Below are 9,739 nucleotides of genomic sequence, written 5' to 3'. Positions count from 1 at the left end.
AGAGAGGGAATGGGTGACGTTTTGGGTCGAGACCCTTCTTCAGACTTGATTAGTGCGGGGTGTCAGGAGTTATGGGGAGAAGGCAGGGGGAGAGTGGGGTTGAGAGGGAGAGAGATAGATCGGCCGTGATTGAATGGCGGAGTGGACTTGATGGGCCGAATGGCCCAATTCTGCTCCTATCGCTTATGAATTTATTGAGGATGGTCTGATTGAGTGAATGCGGGGGCTAGAGAGGGTGAATGTACTTCACTTTGTAGACAATAGACGATAGGTGCAGGAGTAGGCCATTCGGCCCTTCGAGCCAGCACCGCCATTCAATGTGATCATGGCTGATCATTCTCAATCAGTACCCCGTTCCTGCCTTCTCCCCATACCCCCTGACTCCGCTATCCTTAAGAGCTCTATCTAGCTCTCTCATGAATGCATTCAGAGAATTGGCCTCCACTGCCTTCTGAGGCAGAGAATTCCACAGATTTACAACTCTCTGACTGACGCAGAGTAGGGGATTCAAGAACCAGAGGATATAACGGGTTTAAGGTGAGAGGGGAAAGATGTAAGAAGAGGCTGAAGGGCAACTTTTCCCACACAGGTCAGTGGGTGTATGGAACGAGCTGCCAGACGAGGGCGTTGAGGCAGGGACTAAAACACCATTTAAAAGACATTTGGACAGGTGTTTGTGTAAGAAAAGTGTAGAGGGATATGGGGCAACACGGCAGGTTGGGCCGAAGGGCCTGTTTCCGTGCTGTATCACTCTGACAAATCTTAATGCAAAAGAACAATTATTTTGTTTCATTCCAGAACGCGTGGTCATAATCTTAAAATCTGACACCTCGAGAGCATAAAAACTTTCTCTAAATGATGTTATTCAGGGTCAGTTGGAGTTTTCAATAAAGTATAACATACCGAATGCCGGAGTAACTCAGCGGGTCAGGCGGCATCTGTGGAGAACATGGAGAGATGGCGTTTTGGGTTGGAGCACTTGTGAAGAGGAAACTAAAGGAAAAGTGGCATTAATTGACTTAAGGGATCCAGTTTCACAAAGTGACCAGTCCTGGTGAAATTTACAAGCAGGCTGCCTCTAAATACATTTTCCCAAGACTGTGCCATTATTATAGGGATTGTCCTCTCAAGAAACAAGAGATACCTTGTTACACAGCCACACTCTGAGTAGTATGGAGTATACAGGTGACTGGTATACAGATAACTGGTATACAGGTAACTGGTATACAGGTAACTGGTATACAGATAACTGGTATACAGGTAACAGGTATACAGGTAACTGGTATACAGGTAAGTGGTATCCAAGTGACTGGTATACAGGTAACTGGTATACAGGTAACTGGTATACAGGTAACAGGTATACAGGTGACTGGTATACAAGTGACTGGTATACAGGTGACTGGTATACAAGTGACTGGTATACAGGTGACTGGTATACAGATAACTGGTATACAGATGACTGCTATACAGGTGACTGGCATACAGGTGACTGGCATACAGGTGACTGGTATACAGGTGACTGGTATACAGGTGACTGGTATACTGAGTAGACACAAAATGCTGGAGTAACTCAGCGGGTCAGGCAGCATCTCTGGAGAGAATGAATGGGTGCGTTTTGGGTCGAGACCCTTCTCCATCTGAAGACCGTGCTTATATCCATTACCTCAGCAAAAAATATCCAGCACTGACAAAAGAACGCTGTTGATCTAAGAAAATGAACTTGAGAAATGAACAGGGCAGAAACTGTTGTTTGTACTTTCCTTTCTCAGTTTAATGCCGTCTGCGTAACTTTTCACTCCCCTTATCCCTCATGTATTTATCCTGCTGTCTCCGAAATGCATCAAGAACAGTCACCTCTACCTTGTGTATATTTCATTCTCACTTTTAAACCATTGAGTGGTCTGGGAGTTGTGAAGTCATTTCTCCATTAGATAAGTCTCCGGCGATGTTTTTTGTATAAGTGAGAAGGTTTGTACACTTACATGCTGGTAGGTGTGTGCTGGAAGAGATAGAAAGGAACTTTGTAATCTTCACCCATTTATTATCACATGGACCATGTAAACACTTCCATCTCCTCATTAATCAGGCTTTTATTTGGAGCTCTGAACTTTATTCTGTATTGAAGGTTGGTGCTGTATTTGGCTTTTAAAAATTAAAAAAATAAATATATTTTTTGCCTTGATGACAGGCAAATCAAAATGTTCCCAGACAATTCCAAAAGGGTTAATGAGTTGTAGATGTAGCCCAGCCCATCACACACACCACACTCCCCACCTCTGACTCCATCTACACCACGCTGCCTCTGGAAAGCAGCCGATGTAATCAAAGACTTGTCCCTGTCCCACCCCGGCCATTCCTTCTTCTCCCCGCTCCCGTCCGGCAGAAGGTACAGAAGCTTGAAAGCGCGCACCACCAGACTCAGGAACAGCTTCTTCCCCTCTGTGATCAGGCTTCTGAACGGCCCTTCTATAAGCTAGGGCACTGTCCGATTCACCTCTACCCCATTGCGGACATTGGACTTTGACCGAGGAACTGATGCGCTACAATGCTGAGAACTATATTCTGCACTCTGTATCTTCCCCTTTGCTCTACCTGTTGTACTCGAGTTTGAACTGATTGCATTTATGGACAGTATTATCTGATCTTTCTGGTTAGCATGCAAAACAAAGCTTTTCACTGTACCTCAGTACACGTGACAATAATAGACGTAAACCGAACGGAACATCGATTCAGCACCACATGCATAATATGGAGAACAAAGCCATGGTTTAGTAGTAGCAACATTGGTCAGAGCTCGACACAAACTGGAGCAACTCTGCGGGTCAGGCAGCATCTGTGGAGAACACGGATAGGTGACGTTTCACAGAGTGCTGGAGTAACTCAGCGGTTCAGGCAGCATCTGTGGAGAACATGGATAGGTGTCGTTTCACAGAGTGCTGGAGTAACTCAGTGGGCCAGGCAGAACATGGATAGGTGACGTTTCGGGTCGAGACCCTTCTCTCTGGGCAGCATGTCTCAGGAATGAGGAGCAAAGGGCAATAAAACAGCTTCACCAGAAGGATGGAGACGCAAGGAACTCCAGATGCTGGAATCTTGAGCAAAACACAAAGTGCTGGAGGAACTCAGCGAGTCAGGCAGCATCCGTGGAGGGAATGAAGAAGGGTCCCGATTTGAAACGTCACCTGTCCATTCCCTCCACAGATGCCGCCTGACCAGCTGAGTTCCTCCAGCACTTTGTGTTTGGTTCACTAGAAATGAATGAATGAATGAATGAATGAATGAATAAGTTTATTGACAGAAAGACACTGGGACTGGGAGACTGAAGGTTGTATCGGGTCGGATTTTATTCCATGAATGTGGAATATTGAGATTGATTTGAATGAGTTGATCTCAATCTTAAGATGGTGGCCTTTGAATGCCTCATGGGGTATGGGGGTGAGAGGCTCAATGGACCTCAAAGTCTTGAAGTCAACTGTAAACTCTAATCTCGCGCCGTTCTCAATAATTGTTTGCTTTAGTGTTTCTGCAAGGAAACGTGCGTCATAGAAACATAGAAAATAGGTGCAGGAGGCCAATTGGCCCTTCGATTCATTGTGATCATGGCTGATCATCCACAATCAGTAACCCGCGCCTGCCTTCTCCCCATATCCCTTGATTCCACTAGCCCCGAGAGCTCTATTGAACTCTCTTTTAAATTCATCCAGTGAATTGGCCTCCACTGCCCTCTGTGGCAGAGAATTCCACAGATTCACAACTCTCTGGGTGAAAAAGATTCTTCTCACCTCAGTTTTAAATGGCCTCCCCTTTATTCTTAGACTTTGGCCCCTGGTTCTGGACTCCCCCAACATTGGGAACATTTTTCCTGCATCCAGCTTGTCCAGACCTTTTATAATTTTATACGTCTCTATAGATTCCCCTCTCATCCTTCTAAACTCCAGTGAATACAAGCCCAGTCTTTCCAATCTTTCCTCACATGACAGTCTCGCCATCCCGGGTAGCTGAGGCAGCTAGGACGGCAATTAAGAGACACTTGGACAGATACAGAGACAGGAAAGGTTTGGAGGAGGTTCACAGTATATGGGGCAAATCCAGGCAAATGTGACTATCTTAGAGGGGGTGTCTTGGTTGGCAGGATGAGTTGGGCCGAGTGGCCTGTTCCCATGCTATATGACTCCATGGCTGTGACATTACAATGGATTAAGATTTGTGTTTTGTTGTGACTGATTAATTGGACTACACATAGTGAGACTTTGAGAAATTCCGACTCATGGTATAAAAACCTGCAAAGGGAACTCTAGTCACCTAAGTCTTATTTTTGGAAAGGTGTGTTGGAAGGAACTGCAGATGCTAGTTTAATCCGAAGCTGGACCCATCAAGCTGGAGTAACTCAGCGGGACAGGCAGCATCTCTGGAGAGAAGAAGGAATGTTGGGAGAAGGGTCTCGACCCGAAACGTCACCCACTCCTTCTCTCCAGAGATGCTGCCTGTCCCGCTGAGTTACTCCAGCTTTTTGTGTGTCTTATTTCTGGAAAGTTGTTCATAGATCAAAGCATGCTTAAAGTATTTTTTCAGCTACTAAAGAAGAAAAGGAAAATTTGAGCGAGTAAGTTTGAGATCCAGCTTCATTGACCTTGTGTGTTCCTAAGTATATTTTCGTGTGTTGACTTGCTTGGCCAGGGATGAAAATATGGGCTGTTTCTCACAACCAGATTCCTCTGCCTCTCAACTTTCCACTGGATAAGTGGCTCTTCTTGCTTTGGCCTTGATATTTTGTTGTGTTTCAAAATATTTTTTTAATAAGTTCTGGACAAATAAATCGTTGTTGTTTTTACTTTTATCTGCGGCTTCTGTGATGAAAAATAAACGTGGTTATGAGAAGCTTGATCAATGATAGACACAAAGTGCTGGAGCAACTCAGCGAGACAGCCAGCATCTCTGGATAGAAAGAATGGGTGACGCTTCGGGACGAGACTAGTGGTGCCAACTATCTCACTCCCAAATACGGGACAAGGTGATGTCACCGCCCCGCGCCCCATGTGACCTCACCCAGCCAGCGGCCACGTGCTCCCGTTCCACCAACGGCAGCCGCCCGGGCCGGGAGGCGGGTTGCTACACAACCTCCGTTGGGCGGCGCCCGGGCCTCCGGACCTAGACTGTCCGGAGCTAAAATGTCGGAAACCTAGAGTGTCGGGGCCTAAACTGCCGGGACCTACAGCGTTCGGGCCTACAGCGCCCCCTGGGCCTACAGTGCCCTCCCGGGCCTAATACGGGACAACCAATTTAGCCCAAAATACGTGATGTCCCGGCTAATACGGGACAGTTGGCAACCCTAGACGAGACCCTTCTTCAGACTGAGAGTCAGGGGAGAGGAAAACTAGAGGTGTGAAAGAGTAGGGTGTGCAATTCTGGGGTTCAGCTGCCCAGGAAGGGCAAGTAAGGACTTCACTGTAAATGGAGGCCGACACAATTGTGAGGATGTCGGCAGGTTAGCTGTGAAAGATTGGGTTCGATGTTCGGCAGAGAGTTGACAAGGAAAAAAATACTTTGGATTATTCTCAGAGGGTAGAGGAATAAGTAAGATTTATGCAGCATGAATTAAGAGCTGGAATGCATGGAGCAAAAGCGTGTTATGGAAGCAGACTGGATTTCAAATAACAATTGAGTACGGCACTGGGCCTGTACTCGCTGGAGTTTAGAAGGATGAGGGGGGACCTGTTTGAAACTTACCTGATAGTGAAAGGCTTGCATAGAGTGGATGTGGATGCAAGTGGAGCATGGTTAACTGGATGAATGCCGATTTGGTTCCGTGTATCCTGTGGACTGTTGTATCTCCATTTCAGAAGAAGGAAAAATAAGCACAAAGTGTTAGAGTAACTGAACAGGTCAGGTAGCATCGATGGGGGGGACGGACATACATTTTGTGTCGGGACCCTTCTTCAGGCTGATTGTAGTAGGGAAGAGAAAGAGAAAGAGGAGAGGTGGGGACAAAAATAAGACAAAGTGCAGGAGTAACTCAGCATGTGAAGGAGCATCTATGAAGACCAGGATAGGTGACGTTTGGAGAAAGTTGGGAAGGAGAGGCGGGAGTGATGGGTGGATACAGGTGAGGGGGATTTGTGATCGGTCGATGGGTGGACGAAGGCTAGAGATGAAAAGGAGGCAAGATGATGTAGGATAAGGAGGGGAGGGTGAGATGCAAAGCCAGAGGAAGGGATTTAGGTGGAAAGGGAAAGGGGGAGGATGGAGGGAGAAATGGGTATGCTCCTGGGTGGGACACGGGGACGGGAGGGGCGAGAAGGTGGGGTGGGGGCGGTCGTTACATGAAAGAGAATTGAAGAAGTTGGCCATTTGGAACTTAGATGAAGACAATCATCTTTAGTGGAGATGTTTGATTGTAGACTTTAGAGATACAGTGCGGAAACAGGCCCCCCGGCCCCCGGCCCGGCCCACCAAGTCCACGCCGATCAGCGATCATCCCGTACACTAGCACCATCCTGCACACTAGGTACAATGGACAATTTTTACCAAAGCCAATTAACATGCAAACCTCTTTGGAGTGTGGGAGGAAACCGGAGCACCCGGAGAAAACCCACGCGGGTCACAGGGAGAACCCAGGTCTCTGGCGCTGCCAGGCAGCGTCCCGACTACTGTGATCGTTGTGAAATCATAAAATTCTCCACCGAGGAAGGGAGAGATTCTCAACACCTCCCCCACCCCCCCCCCCAATCTTTGCACATCCTCAATCCTTTCAACTCGTCACTTTAATTTCATGTTTCATGTGTTTGTGTTTTATGACTGTTGGCAAATCAATTTCCCTCCTGGGATAAATAAAGTTCTGTTGTATTGTATCGTCTCGTACAGTGTAGCCCACTGTAATTGAAATACACCACCAGCCACGATCGCTTTGCATGGTGGAACAGTGTTGTGTCTGAAGAAGGGTCTCGACCCAAAACGCCACCCATTCCTTCCCTCCCGAGATGCTGCCTGACCCGCTCAGTTACTCCAACATTTCGTGTCTACCTTGGATTTTAACCAGCATCTGCAGTTGTTTTCCTACACAGTGTTGTGTGATCTACTCTTGCTCCTAGATCCAATGCCGTTACTCAGGAACTTGGCTGTGGAGAGACAAGCTTTGCATTTTATCAGCATTTTCCAATTGTCATATTATTTATTTAAAATTATCTTGCGGCCGCTGCATTTTTACAATATTCAAAGCGTTGCTAACGTTAATCTAGAGGTGTTTCTGCATGTTTAGATTTTGTTGCCAAAACATTGGTAAATTTATATTTCAGATGTTTCTCTTGATATTACTTCTGTCTTTCTTCCTTATTACCAATCGTTGCTTTGCCATTTTTCTTTCTGAGTTCAATTCTTTTACTTCATTTCTTTCTCTATCCATGTATCTCAGTTAGTGATGACCTTTATTTATTACATTGCAATGCTGAGAACTATATTCTGCACTCTGTATCTTTACCTTTGCTCCACTTGAGTTTGGCTCCATTTTTACCACTGCACTGTGAAATCTCCTCAAGTTATGCCTGCTTTGAAGAAGTTCTCCTCTATCCTACAGAAGTTCTCATTCCTCCTCCTCCAAGCTTCGCCCTCCCAGCCACCTCCTCCTACCCATCGCACTCACTCAACTCATAAAGTCGCCTGTCCATGTTCTCCACAGATGCTGCCTGACCCACTGAGTTACTCCAGCACTCTGTGAAACGTCACCTATCCATGTTCTCCACAGATGCTGCCTGACCCGCTGAGTTAATCCAGCACTCTGTGAAACGTCAACTATCCATGTTCTCCACAGATGCTGCCTGACCCGCTGAGTTACTCCAGCACTCTGTGAAACATCACCTGTCCATGTTCTCCACAGATGCTGCCTGACCCGCTGAGTTACTCCAGCACCCTGTGTCTTTTTTTTGTAAACCAGCACCTGCAGTCTCTTTTCCCCACCATCTCCATCGTTTCCAGGTTTCTCCCCCCAACTCTATCAGTCTGAAGAAGGGTCCCGACCTGAAACGTCGCCTGTCCATTCCCTCCATAGATGCTGCCTGACCCACTGAATTCCTCTAGCACCTTGTCTTTTGCTCCACACATAACAAATTCAATATTTTGTGTCTATCTTCAGGGCGGTCACGGTGGTGCAGCGGTAGAGTTGTTGTCTTACAGCGAATGCAGCGCCGGAGTCCCGGGTTCAATCCCGACTTCAGGTGCTGTCTGTACGGAGTTTGCATGTTCTCCCCGTGACCGCGTGGGTTTTCTCCGAGGTCTTCGGTTTCCTCCCGCTCTCCAAAGACTTGCAGGTTTGTAGGTTAACCGGCTTGGTGTGTGTGTAAATTGTAACTGGTGTGTGTAGAATAGTGTTAATGTGCGGGGATCGCTGCTCGGCGTGGAACTAAAAACTAAAACTAAAAACTAAAAACTAAAAACTAAAACTAAAATCTTCGGTGTAAACCAGCATCTGCAGTTCTTTCCTGCACATCGGGAAGAGAGGTGGTTTTTTACTTTAAAAAAATATATATCTTAAATAATTGTTCACCTCATTGGATCTTTACTCCTCTGTCGAATGTCCCCTTGACAAGTTAACAAAATGATGGTTATTAATGTAACTTGAAGTTCCTGTCACTATAACATAACACTGTGTTCCTGTTACTATAACTTCTCGTTCTTGTTACCATTGTTCACATTTTTTGAACGCTTTTGAGGCTTGCCACGGTCTGAAATAATTTGTGTGTCGACTCTGAATGTTTCCCTCTCTCTGCCAGTTGGACTGGTGCGTAGAAATGTGTACAGGCCAGTGACAATCTTCAGCGTGGAATCAAAGATAACGTCGTACCAGCGGCAGGGAGAGGTTCAACGCACTTGGATTGCTTTCTCTGGAATGCCAGAGGTTGCGGGGAGACCCGATAGAAGTCGGTAAAATTGTGAGAGGCTCAGATAGGGTAGACAGTCAGAACCTTTCCCCAAGACTCGAGGGCGTAGCTCTGAGATGAGAGGGGCCAAGTCTGAAGGAGATGTGCCGACCTAGTTTTTTATAGACAATAGACAATAGGTGCAGGAGTAGGCCATTCGGCCCTTCGAGCCAGCACCGCCATTCAATGTGATCATGGCTGATCATTCTCAATCAGTACCCCGTTCCTGCCTTCTCCCCATACCCCCTGACTCCGCTATCCTTAAGAGCTCTATCTAGCTCTCTCTTGAATGCATTCAGAGAATTGGCCTCCACTGCCTTCTGAGGCAGAGAATTCCACAGATTCACAACTCTCTGACTGAAAAAGTATTTCCTCGTCTCAGTTCTAAATGGCCTATCCCTTATTCTTAAACTGTGGCCCCTTGTTCTGGACTCCCCCAACATTGGGAACATGTTTCCTGCCTCTAACCCCTTAATAATCTTATACGTTTCGATAAGATCTCCTCTCATCCTTCTAAATTCCAGTGTATACAAGCCTAGTCGCTCCAGTCTTTCAACATATGACAGTCCTGCCATTCTGGGAATTAACCTAGTAAACCTACGCTGCACGCCCTCAATAGCAAGAATATCCTTCCTCAAATTTGGAGACCAGAACTGCACACTGTACATCAGGTGTGGTCTCACTAGGGCCCTGTACAACTGCAGAAGGACCTCTTTGCTCCTATACTCAACTCCTCTTGTTATGAAGGCCAACATTCCATTAGCTTTTTTTACACAGAGGGTGGTGGGTGCCTGGAACGAGCTGCCAGGGGTTGGTGGTTGGGGCAGACG

The 9,739-nt window shown here is 46.6% G+C and overlaps 1 protein-coding gene across 1 annotated transcript in view; it reads left to right on the top strand.

Moving 5' to 3' along the window:
* Window positions 1–9,739, top strand: part of chlsn (cholesin) — a 186,323-nt gene that overhangs the window by 55,325 nt on the left and 121,259 nt on the right. The gene's annotated exons all lie outside the window — the stretch shown is intronic.

This window comes from Rhinoraja longicauda, chromosome 21 (assembly GCF_053455715.1).
Source record: "Rhinoraja longicauda isolate Sanriku21f chromosome 21, sRhiLon1.1, whole genome shotgun sequence".
In the NCBI taxonomy this organism is placed as follows: domain Eukaryota; kingdom Metazoa; phylum Chordata; class Chondrichthyes; order Rajiformes; family Arhynchobatidae; genus Rhinoraja; species Rhinoraja longicauda.
The sequence above is the reverse complement of the archived record's forward strand: the minus strand, read 5'-3'. Positions and strand labels throughout refer to the sequence as shown.